The sequence below is a fragment of the Colletes gigas genome, unplaced genomic scaffold (genome assembly GCF_013123115.1).
Source record: "Colletes gigas isolate AHSC1104 unplaced genomic scaffold, ASM1312311v1 Colletes_gigas_Sc00003, whole genome shotgun sequence".
Lineage (NCBI taxonomy): Eukaryota > Metazoa > Arthropoda > Insecta > Hymenoptera > Colletidae > Colletes > Colletes gigas.
In genome coordinates this window covers 7662731-7676217 of record NW_025106632.1, presented here as the reverse complement: position 1 = coordinate 7676217, position 13487 = coordinate 7662731, and the positions used below count along the sequence as shown (strand labels likewise).

At 39.4% G+C, this 13487-nt stretch overlaps 1 protein-coding gene across 7 annotated transcripts in view; it reads right to left on the bottom strand.

The window, feature by feature from the left end:
• Positions 1–12791, bottom strand: part of LOC122404713 (protein abrupt) — a 94875-nt gene extending 82084 nt beyond the window's left edge. For 5 of the 7 annotated variants that reach the window (XM_043408921.1, XM_043408927.1, XM_043408928.1 and 2 more), the window contains exon 1: positions 11782–12692. The gene's annotated coding sequence lies outside the window, so the exon portion shown is untranslated. Of the gene's footprint in view, positions 1–11781 lie in introns of all 7 variants that reach the window. The other 2 variants (XM_043408924.1, XM_043408923.1) reach the window with 2 other exon arrangements.
• Between the last annotated feature and the right edge of the window lie 696 nt (positions 12792–13487).

The window sequence follows — 13487 nt, the reverse complement described above, 5'->3', positions numbered from 1 at the left end:
CTGTTAACCTCGATGCTCGTTTTAAATTACGACAAAGATTGTAACAAACGAAAAACCGATTTTCACCGCGACGCTGGAAACCCGGGGCACGCAGAGTTCGGGGCGCATCGTTCAAAATTTTATACCCCGGCCTATTATCGGTTTCCATTTTCCGGTAATTACGTTTTTACTGCGTCGTTCGATCATCGCCGCGGTTACGGCTCTTTGTTTATTGGCCTCCGTTCGACCGCGCGTTGTTGTTCTCCCTTTTTCTATATCGAAAGGCACGCTGCTCGATCGGGCGGATATATCGGGTCGGGATACGCTTCCTGTTCTCGGAGCTAGATATTTCTCCGCGTCGATTCCCACTCTGTGCCGGCAAGTAGACTCGCGGCGATTAACACGTCGATCGCAAACTGTGAAATTCATGCCCGCGCGTGCAAGTCACAACTCGCGGTATAAGTACAATCAGCTCATAGAAGCTTCAACCCTTTCATTTCTCTGCAGCAACGATGGTTACACGTTTAAAAATATTATTAGATTTTTAAATCTGTGTATAATGATTGGGACCACCGATTTGGAATTTCTACGATACTCGATTATTAACACTTTTTTGTGCCAGAAGAAGAACACAAGCACGCAAAAATTATGATGTCTATTATTATTTCAGGTATATATGATTCTTTTACCTTTTACAAATAAAACCTTTTCAAGTTTCCTTTTTGTTTATTTTGTTCGCGAATCACTCTTGCAATACACAATGGCGATCGTAGACTTAAGAACACTTAATCGAACTTAATATTTTTTTTTTATCCATACATTAAACATACATAGAAAAGTGAAGGTTTACCAGTTACTGAAATTCATTTAATCTTCCAAAGTGGAATTATTAATCTCAAGTATATGGCCGCCACTGTGTTCTGTTTCACGAAAAGAAAAGCTTTGTTTAGCGAATTCAAGTAACTCTATGATTCATCATACACGTGTAACTTGACGATGTTTGCACGTCGCCGACAATTGACCATCTCCCAGTGACGAATGTATGTATGTACATCATTTCGGGCCCGCAATCTCGTGCTCGTCAATTTATTAATTAATCGGCGGACAGGTCCCTCGCGTTGCGCTCTGCGTGCACGCTGCCAATTACCTACCCATTGCCGCGCATAAATCATTAGCAAACGTGACGCTTCCATAATTCGGATAATTTACGCTGTTTTTGTCGCGGCGTACGTGCGATTCCTAAACATTTAGATTTTCTTTGTCCCTGTAATCACACGGTATAGCGGGTACGCTAGGCGCGCATTAGGCGTAGATCGACGCAGCGCAGCGTGATCCTCGAGTCGCACGCCCCCGCGCCGAAACACGGTTTCTCCTTCGTAGAAACTCGATCAGCGAAGTTCAGAGTTGTATTTTATTTCTGAATAAATTATTACGCTGTACTGTCGCGTTAAAAAGTATATGCAACTTGAGTTTCGAACTAATATCTTAACTAGTTTTTATGTTGTAACATTCCAAAAATGCCGCAGCTTTTTTCGTGTCTAGACTACAATACCCTTGTAAGTCACTGGACACCTGCTTGTCCGGTTTGGAAAATGCAAATTAAGACACGGATACAATTTTCTGAATCCACCTTGTTTTGTAATATTCATCTATTTCTATTCGTTTGCACGGGGGTATCGAAACTGAAAGTATAGTCAAAATGGATTATGACAGACGGTATGAAAAATAGAGTAGCATTGGTAATATTTTTTTAAATTTACTAAATTTGAGTATAATATTTTTCGAGTGGAACGACTCTGGTCTCTTTATTTAAAAACAACTTTTCGAAATTAAGAAATTTAATATTCGATGCAAATTATAAAACTTCCTTCTCTTTATCATTGTCATATCTTTTATATGAATCAAATTTTTATAATGAAATTGTATAGATTTGTAGTTTAACAGACCGCCAGCTTATTGCAACATTCTGACAGGCATATGGAAAAACACGGAAATAACAAAAAAATTGATGTAAACATGAATTGCAAACTGTTTTCACGTTTTTTAGATTTTCATTTTCCATGCTACGTTCTTTGTACCGTTAGACGTACCGTACAATGCCTGATATTTGATGTGTTCGAGTGTGAGTTACTCATTATAGGAGACCTCGAGATGCTTTACTGAAGCATGAAGCAAAATGAATGGTCGCCAGTTTGAACATACACTTCAAATACGGTCGTCATTCTACGCTACACGTAATGGTACAAAGAACTTAGCTAAGAAAATGAAAAGCTAAAAACCTTGGAAACAATTACCTCGCTGAACTATGTTTACTTATACTTTTGTTCGTATTTGTGAGTATTATTAGACGATCAAGACTTTTCTAATAATTGTGATACACCGTGTGCATAATATAAATGCGTGTGCAATAAGAATTATTAAAGGACTTGCTAAAAATAATACTAAATACTAGGAATACCAAGGGTTTCTAAATTACTAAAAATTTTAAAAGTTCGTTCTTATTCTGCGTTTACCAAGTGAATTAAGATGTATCGTTCGGTTACCGCAATTGCACAAAAGTGAAACAATATGTCACGGTACCGTAAAAAATATCACGCTATTCCTTGGACATTTCTGCGCGAAGTGTGTGCTTCGGGAGAGTGAAACGACTTCACGAACATCGGGGGCAGAAATAAAACTTGCAAATTCGGTACAAAGACAGGTGACTTCAATATTAAAACCCGACATATTTATTTTACGAGATCTATCACCAATTAAATGTATATTTCTTCAATTATATTTGAGAAAAAACTAAATACAACCAAATATATTATACAATGTTAAAATGAATGTTTGATGTTGGAAACTCGGCTTTTGATTCTACATACTTTGCAGCGCGCATATCAAATTATGCTCTTCCGGAAGTTCTCCAAGTTACCCTACTTCCTCGAAGTATACATTTTGCGGATAATGGTTCAAGGAACATGCTGATAATATTTTTTTATAATCCGACGTATAGCTTCATTATTACTTGAGGTTAATTCGCGTGACTAACACACGTACATGTATAGTATTTTCTCGTTATTCGGCCCATTGACGCAAACCTCAAGCAAATTTTTTAAAAAATGCGCTCCTCCTCTGACAATAATTTTTTAAAATTTGAACTAAATTCAATCATTTTTTGCGATTAATTGTCTTAATATTTTTAGAAAAAAATGAAGTATCGAGATTGATAACTTAATAAAATGAAAAATTCTGTCGGTATCGCTATTCCTGAATTGAAGTACTCATTATTCGTTAGTATTGTTGGAATCGTCGCGGGACTGGCGTAACGCAAAGGGGTGGTTCCTTGGTAAAAAGAAGAAAGAATTTTTACGGTCATTGTTGTTCCGTTTCGAATGAATGAAAAAGCCAGACAATTAATATCTGTCACGGATCGTGGGAACGATAAAAATTTGCGACAGATGGATCACGGTGGATCAAATTTATTTACGTGTTATCGCAGCTGCGAGACGATTTCTTCGAGATTCTCGAGATTTCCAATTACGATCCGCGGCGTTAATTCCCGGGTCGCGTCATTCCATTCGGTGCGTGACTCTTTTGTTCCATCGGCTCGATAACGATAGGATTACGAAGCGCGTGAATTAGTGGATCGATAATCGAGAGTGATAAGCGAATATTTGAAAATCTCGAACGAGCATTTATTCCGTTCCGTATATATATATTTATATAGAAATCTAGAAATAAAAGATTCCGTCACATTTCTCCTTTGAGATTAGATTAGAACAACAACAAGTTAGATATAAGTATTTCTTCTATTAACTTTCTCATTCACGAATTAAAAAAAAAAATGATTAATACTTATTCTTATACTTTTACCTACATGAAATCTACATTTTCAATTAAATTTTTATTCGGATAGTTATCTATTAAAATAAACCAAATAAAAAAATAAATGATACAAATTAATATTAATAATGTATGTATTCGATAGTATATTAATATTTATATTAATAATATCGGGTATATTTTCGCCCGATGAAGTGTTCGAAATGAGAATTATACTAAATGCAAATTATACTTCTGCGTCCGTTTCATAATTCATTAGTTTCCATTTTATAATTAATTCGTTCGATCATTCCCGCGTTTAATAAATATACACTATTTACAACGTAAATATTACGCTGTAAATAGTGTATGTTTATTAAACGCTATCCAGTTCCCACTTTTCTTTCGGTTATTTTTTATTAATCTGGTTATCGATTACCCAGTAATCATAATCATTAATCATTGGTTCGATTACACGGTAATCACAAATCAGGTTACATTTTGTCCAACGCTGATATGTATCATATCCATAGTGTACATTTTATTACAGTACATACTTTTCATACATTTTTCTAGTAAAATCTACCATTTTCATTAGTCAATATTTTCTCAATTCTGTTCTGACCTACACGGTGCGTCATGGGTTAAACGAACAAGATGTTGTTCATGAATCATTGGTCTCTAATGTGCTGAAATTGTTTTCTGTGAGATAAAAAGTCTATTTTGGTAATAGCAATTACTCGACATCCAGTGTTACTAATATTGTGCGATATTTTTTATCTCGAAGCGAGTTGATAACTTTCGAGTGTTCAACTAAAAGGCCGTGATGCCACTTTTACCCGAACAGTTTAACCAAGAAGCGGGGGGGAATATAAAATGCTACAATGTTTGTTAGTGTCACGTGAGAATTGATAAAAAAAGAAAAATAGAACACTCGATACAATTTGCTTACGTAAAAATTAAAAGGGTTTAAAAAAATACTTCCAACGACATTACCGTAAAATGTGGGACGGAACGTTGATTTGTAAATTCTATTTTATCTACCGATAATTCACCCTACCGTATACTTTCGAAAGTAAATGGCGAATACAAAGTGGCGAATGTAGATATGCTTGAGTAAAGTTATAGGTTTAAGTGCAAATTTCCAACATTTTCGAGGCTTCGTTTTCTTGAGTTATTACCGCGACGTTCTCGCTTGGAGTAATTTTGCTTGGCTCGGTTGATACGGCTGGCCATGAAATCCGGTCGATCGAATCGCGCGAATCAAAAGGGACACCGGGACGACTGTCGTTAATAAATCGCCCGGAAAGATACGACCTTCGTGCGTGCGTAAATGCCGCCCTACCGACTATCCCCGACTGCCTCATGACTATCAGCTTATCGAGATGCGTGCGAGTCGGTCATTAATAAAAGGGTCGCGATGCTCAGGGTGAGAAGCGAAGAGCAGAGGGCTCGTATCGATCAAATAACCATAGGCCGCCATGTGGAAAGACACGGGCTCGAGGGATCCTCATGACGCGCGCTCAGACGGGGGTAGTTTTCTCTACAATTTGGAGAAAACCCCATATTTTGCCCGACAATCCCTTTTTCTTACAAATGTCTATAATATTTCAAAAATATGCATATTTCGAATTTTACTCCCACATTTCAACGAGAAGGGAAAACTTTTTATCCGGATACGAAATTATATTTCACATTGAACGAATAGAAGCTTATGGTTGACCCTTCGAGGCAAAAATTTTGCAGTAGAAAGTTTCACATCAACATCTGTCGCAACTTAAACTGTATTTCTGGTTATTTTAATTTGTCGATGTAGACTAAATGTCCCCCCCCCCCCCTGCATAATAGGGGTCGTAAAAGGTGTGTTCTTTGAATCACTGTGCTACAAAATAGTTAACCCGCGACGGTAGTTTAAATTTGCTCTCTCCAGACCGGACTACCACCTCGATCGTTCGACAAAATGGCGAAGTTCTTCGGCTCCGAGCTCCATTCCCATGGAGCTCCTCGACATTTACGTGTCATCGACCTATGGAACATTTTCAAAACGGGTATCGCCGTTTTAATGCAAAAGTTAACTTGTTTGACCTTCCGATGCGCGTGCACGCGTATTATTATGCAAGATAATGTACGCGCGTAATACATTCATTACGTATCCGACATCGCACGGTCTCTCGCGTCCAGGAAGCTTCGTATCGAGTTTATCAAAAACACGACGGGAAGCCTGTAGGATGATAGGCCAAGGAGAAAGTGAGCGAGCTGGCAACTAGTTATCTCCACAAAAAATTCTCCATAACCCGAACAATGCCGTTTCTAATCGTCCTTAACCCCAAGACTTCCGGGGTTTCGATCGACACTCCAATATTCTGAGATTATTCCGTAGCTTGTTTTGCTTTCTTCGACAATTTTCTTAATACAATGTAACGGTCATACATTGTTATATCACGTTTAAAATTCGAAACTAAAAATCTGACTATTACAATGTACGGTAAATCCTCCACTTGCACGGTGAATTAAAAAAATCCATTCTTAATTTCGAACCTCTCGAAGACTAAAAATTAACTCAAGATAAACAGATTTAATTAACAGTTAATATACGAATACATGCATACAAAATATGTGCAAGGACATAAGTGAGAGCATAACCGCGTATCTACGAATCTGCGTAACTCGAGGACTCATGAATATTTCTTTGTGCCAATGTTCTATTTACGGAATACGTTATAAATATAAAAATAATTCTTCTTTCGCAAAATAATTTCCTCTATCAGATAGAAGAACAAATTTGAAAGAAGTCAATAGATTGAACATAATAATGCGTTAATCCGTCCGTAACAGAACACGTGGTAGATTTGGTTACGTAACGCGAGATAAGTTGTATCATATGAAATTTAGAAAAAGTAAAAATACTTATGTAACCCACATAAAACCTTCACGGTCAGAAATGAAAGCTATTCGTTTTTCGTACACTTCGAAAAAGCCAAGAGGCAAGCAAATGTATCCGAAGACAGTCACGCGACTTGAACGCCCTATTAAATTACAAAAAAATTGCAATTTTAATCTGGATTAAAGAAATTCCCAAAAATCATTTGTAGTTCGCGTAAAATTCTTCAAATCTTCGAAACGCGTCGGTAAATCGCGAATATTAATGTTTTTCCGCGTTATAATTTCAAATGTCAAGGACGCGGGGAGACGAAAAAATTGACGCGATAACAATTGAAATTTTCGCCTTGAACGTGCCCCCCGATCGTCGAAACTTTTACGCGGTGAATGTCGCACGTAGGATTCGTGCGTCAGCGAAGTCGATTTTGTCGGTAGAAATTTTATGCACCGTGAAACGGCCCCGAACTGCGGGACCCGCGTCCTGCTATGCAATGTTGCACAGCTCGTACACATCGGGGGAATGATCTTACGGTTTTAGGCCGTCCTGCTATGGTGTTGGAAGCCCACGTGCGTACAGGGAATCGTGAGACCGTGTGCGAGCTGCACAGCCCGATTTATTGATCACACGCGTCGCACGCAGTACGCGTACGTGCGTGTGTGTCGCAACGGCCTACGAACTTTAACAAATTCCGTCTACGATTCGGAGTGACATGTGCATAGAGTCGACCCAGCATTACCATAAAATCGAAGGGAGCTAGGACTCGACGTCGAATCGAAAACGGGCTCGCCTATACCTCTTCCACTCACGGTGGAGAGCGACGTTTCGTAACCAAAACACGCTCTTTCGACTACAACATTAACAAATTTCTGCTCCAAACTGATAGAAACTACTTTAAATTTTGCAATCGAAGACGTTATATTTAAATTATAACTCTAACAATAGAGAAATTCGATAGTTCAAGGGTGCCTATTGGTTCAGAGCGTCCTGATACGAGTGGTTATTCGAAATTTCACAGATATTAAGTATCTTTCGCTGTAAATGATTTTGCAACGTGTCACCAGGTAATAGAGATTTGTTTTAATTACTCGTTTTGTGATTATGTGCACGAGTGAATTGCACACAACCTTGAGTAGAGTATGAAGATTGGGTAAAGTAGGGAGAAAAATAAAATGAACGTAATACTCGGAACAATAAAAGCTATGATTAACATTAATATGGCAACGACGGATTCGCTTACATCAAACAAAAGTTTAAGAAAGATGATGCAAAAAATTAAATTGCTTCCCGAGGTTTTATCATTACGTTCTCTATCTATTAAACCAGAACCATTCGCGTATGCATACATCTATAACTCCGAAGGAATTAATTAACGATGTCGATTCTGGAGAAGATAATGAAGAAATATTTTTTATATCTTATGTTTCATATTTAGCTTACCCGATAAAAATAATATACACGTGTTATTAAACACGCAAATAATTAAGTTCTAATCCTTTCTTCTATCTATTAATTTTTTTCAAAATATTTGAATTTGTTCTAAATAGTTCTAGAAATATGTGCAAAGTATTTATGATACGAAAATAATGAACAGAACTATACCAGTTTCCTTCTAAAAATACGTGTAAGAATACTATTTTACTATTTTTCAAATATAAATTTCCGGCCGTTATGAAAAGTATAAACTCCGAATTATAGAATGAAATTATCAACTGCAAAACATACGCAATACTGATTACACTATCCACAAAGGCTTCCTGTATGGATAAACGCGTAACTGACAAGAGAACTACGAATTATTAAGTGTGAATTTTGATAAAATTTTGCACAGATACCTTAATCTAAAACTCATAAATTACTCTTAAAAATGAAGAGTATAAAAATTCAGTTTTCATCCGTCGCAAAAATTTTTTCATTTTGTATACGTAGTCGGCTATCGCTTTATTCGCTTTTTTAATGTGAAAAAATAAATGTCCATAAAATGAAATTGAGCATTTGAAAATACATGGTTGCGCACAAGGCGGAAACCATCCGTCTAAAATGATAGAATTTTTTCATTTTTTCAGTTTAGGTGATCCTATCACAAGTTCTGGCGGCGCCCGTCAAGGATTCTGATTTTCATAGCAATTCAGCGTACGATACATATCAAAGATACAAGTGCATACAAATGAAATAAAAATTTTTTTTCTTGTCGTATATTTCTCGTACAATAAATCCCAAAAGCTATAGACACGAAAAACTGGCTAACACGATTGAAATATTTTCACTGTAGGCAGTTACGTTCGAAAAATGGCGTAATTATAACTGAACTATCCTAAAATGGAATAACGTATGCGCGAAAATATCAACTACAGAGAAATTATTGCGAAAGAAAAATTTATTAGCAATTAGCAATTCGAAAGTTGGCGAAAAGACGGATCTATGAAAGTATGAATCAACTGAATTCGTCGATCGAGCTTCTGAGAATGAGAATGACATAATTCGGTTTCTAACTTAACAAGAATCAACGCAGCTTTTCCACTAATTCTTATATTGCAATTCTACGTTTGTTTGTTTCATAAATAATAATATCACTAATTCAGAAATAATGTACATATATACTCGTATCTAATGTAAAAAGTATTATTACCATTTCACTTGGATTTTGGATGGTTTCAAAATTTGAAGAATGGCGTATCAATTTTGTTTGTACAAATCATCCAGCAATGGTATTAGGTATTTAATTAGAAGGAGCATACAGTATCTGTACACACAGTTTATTTCTGACCGTACAAAGGACGTGCATATTTCTCAATACAGAATAAATCTGGAATGGCTGCTCACTAAAAATAGAAGACTCGTATTGTTCGAATGTTTCACATATAGTACACTAAATACCTCTCAACCATCTTACCTCTTGGAAAATATTCTCAATCACAGATTCAATCGACACTCCATTACCATCGTTGAAAGACTACACGTTATACACTGTCGCGCATCAACGTTTTAAGAACGTTTTGCGACAATTTCAGTTTACTTTTAGAATTTCCTACATTATGACTTTATCTAGTTTGTAACATATAACAATATACTAATAATAATAACATAGTAAAGTACTCTAGATAATTGTAAATTAGTCAACAATGTTTCGAGTTACATACTTATTTCTTTAACGACACATTCTTGTAAAGTAAGATTAGGCCTACTTACGTAAATGTTAAGGAACTACTTCATTATTTCCATACTATTACTCTCACTTGTATATTTATCGCCCAAACGTGACCCCGTCGATAGATCGAAATTTCAAACGCGAAACCAATTAAATTTTTCATACTTTCCTGACGCGCCTCTGAATTCAATCCTCGAGCAAAGATCAATAGAATTTAAATTTAACGAATAGTTCGTATCCAATACTAATTTAATCAATAACAAGATTAGTCACAGACGTACGGGGACATTACTATGTGTAATGACACGGCGAGCATGGAGACTAGTAATTCGAGGCGACGAACAAATTAACAGTCAAATCGTTCGAGCGTTACAATCGCGATCGGCCGCGAAGATCATCACGGAACATCGAATCCGACTCGTCGCTATAATATTATGGTATAGTGAAACGTACGTATCTGCGAAGCAACGGAACGATCAGGATGCAAAGAGCACTAGCCTAAAGCTATCGTAAACAGTGACGCGCTATATTAACATGGATTCCAAGACAAAATGGAAATGGGAAAACATTTTTAAATCCAGTCTCATTTTACAACTTTTGAGCCTTCTAAGCGTAAAACCGAGTAATTCTGCTTTGCAAACGTTAATGTCAGTATCTAAGTATCTACTAAATAGATAACACAGTTGACACATTCTGTTACTGATATTTGTAAACGTAGCCATATAATTTCAAACATTCTCCTATGGTTTGCTGTCAATTTCTATTAACAATTTACAAGGAATTATCGTTTGCATGTCAATTGTACATTTCTATTGTTTTTCTCGTCATATTCTTCGAGACGAGAAGCATTCTTTCATGTTATTCACAATCTTTTCTAACTTTTAGGTTTCTTATACCAATTAACCTCTTGACTACGGACGATCGCGATATCGTTAACGACTTGCTAAATTACCAGTCACGAAGGTCTAATCAATCGATCGAATTTAATTTGTAAATATACCAATTAAAAAACATACTAGGTACGCAGATGTATTCCAAAATTTTTCATTCGATAATATTAATATTTGTAATAAATAATGCTCGTTAATGCGCCTAAACAATTCACAGCTATACAAGTATAGTTTAATTCGTTCAGTAAATGTTTCAACCAGTTACATTTAAGTCCTCTCCGTCCTCTTAAGTGGAAACGTTTAATAAACACTTAAACCTATGTTTATATAACTACGAAAGAAACTTATTCTTCCTGGGCAGAGAGATGGGCAAAATCCTTATCGAGATAAACATTTCGAATCATGAATGAAAGATAAACCACTGTATTTGTTACCCGAGAAGTAAAAATACGCGTTTCAATTGCTGAATGAAATATTTCAAAACGAGGAAATAGAATTTAACTGTTCAACGTCAGGAAACCATTATCGTTGATCTTATTATTCGAATAAAATTTTGCTCGTCTCTGGTCTTGGGTGGATGTCTTTTTGCTAATCGAATAACGCGCCATTGACTCGCGAATTGCGAATACCCGGCGTACGGCTATGTGCAATTACGAGAGCCGGACGAACGGTGGGCAGTATTCGGTGAACCGACGAAGAATTTCCACGCGATTCGCTCGATCGAGAAATTTTCAGCCACCAGAAACGGACAGGCGACGCCAGGTGAAAAATCGAACGCGTAGGAATCACGGTTAACCGCGCGCGTCCTCTCGATCAAGCCCACGTATTTTCTATAAAAGCACGGCCACGAAGCGAGCGGCGACGACGTAGTTAACGACGTGGGCCGTGGTCGATCGTGCAATTAACTTTAATGAACGGCGGCCTTGCGATTAAACTTAATTAGTATCGCGGTAATAACTCGTTGGTAATCAGAGCCGTGTAACGGCGGCGACTACGCGCTCTCCCGTTCGTGCACGTGCGCACACGTGTGTGAGGGACGCGGGTTTCGGGCATGCATGCATGTTTTATTTCATATTTACGTGACGACGTGGACCAAGCGGGGAGGTAGAACGACGATGCTCTAACGATCGACGTACGACAGCGGATGAGAGGTCCCTCTTATCGATGGCGACGAGATATACATTAGCGAACCAGCACAATCATCACCAACAAAAAAAAAAAATAAAGATAGTAAAGAATTCAACGCAAGTATCACGAATTCATCAATCACTGGGGCCGTGTCCGTGGCAGCACATTTCCCTTGGGCCTGCACGAGGAACGAGCGACTATTTCGCCTCGTAGGTGGATCACAAATCGTGTAACAGCACCAGATCGGACGCCCGGCGTAGTATTCTCTTCACTTACTGGATCGGGTACGATCATCGGGACCGTGAGTCGAATTACAATACTCGTGGCGAGTAAACAGAAAACGTGCGGCGCGGTCCGTGGCGTATAAGCCGGCACTGACCGAACGATCGACCGACTGACTGAATGGTCGGCTGGTTAACCGACTAGGCAGACGCGCGCTCCTGTCGCGAGTCTGCCGGTCAAGAGGCACCGCGGCGTTCCCTTCTTTTTATTTTCTCCGCTTCCGTTTCAGGCTGTTCCCTCACACTCTTGTGCCTTCCGTAACGTCGACACCGATGGTCCTTCCGGTTCGTACGCGGGCCGCGCGTATACGAAACTTTTTACGTGGCGACGCGCGGACCGGGGTGTCTGTCGGCCAGCTGCCGAAGATAAACAACAACGGGACGCGCGAGGCAGCCGAGGAGATCGAGATACGAATAAAAGAGGCCGCGCGCGCGATCGTGCGAGCACCAGCGTTCCGATAACCGGGACCGTACTTAGGCAATGTAGCTCGCGAGCAAACGTAAAAACGTGCACTACCGTCTCTCTCTCCCGGCTGCGACGAGCGAGGCGGTTAGAAACATCGAGCACGAACCTGATTGCGGGGCGGCGCACCGAATTATGGGCCGCTATGCGCTTTCGGCGGCCTCTCGCTCCCTCCCCGCCATCTACGTCTCTCCTGCTCCGACCCGTTGCTCTCCCGCTCGCTCCACGCCGTCGTTACCCCCACCCTCGACCGAATCACTCGTCTCCCCACCACCGGTGACGAGCAGCTCTGTCTAGCGCTGGCGGCTCGCCCCCACCACGCGCTGACACGCTACTAGAACGCTCCACACCCTCCCCTCCCGGCGCGTTGTTGGCGCGCGAGCGGTAGCATTGCCCCTTGCGCCTACTCTAAACCTCTCTCGCGAGAGCAACGTTGCCACCTTACGGCGTAGCTGCGGGGATGATAGACGTGCCTGGACGCCAGCCGCTTCGCGCACCACGCTGACTCGCGCTTATTCGATACGCGACGAGCCGGCATCCTTCGCCGCCTCGCTCGGGATACGCGCCTCCGCGATCCTATGCTCGCCTCTTCCGACCGGAAGTCCAGCTATGCGACGCTCCGTCACTGACTGCCACAAACATTCTTCCAAACATCCTATTCACTGTCTGATTTATTGATTTATTCGTTTCGCTTATGAACGAATCCTCTAGCAAAGCGGAATAGTCTAATGACGATGATTGTTAATATTGTAAAACGGCATGTAGCATTGTTAACCGCAGTCTCGAACCGGCCTCCGTTGCTAGACAACCGAGGAAAACATGGCATATGTTTTTAGATGTTGCCAGTGTTATGTTTTACACGCTCAATGTTTCATCATTTATGAGATACTGTTTTGCGGAAATGTGTAAAGTC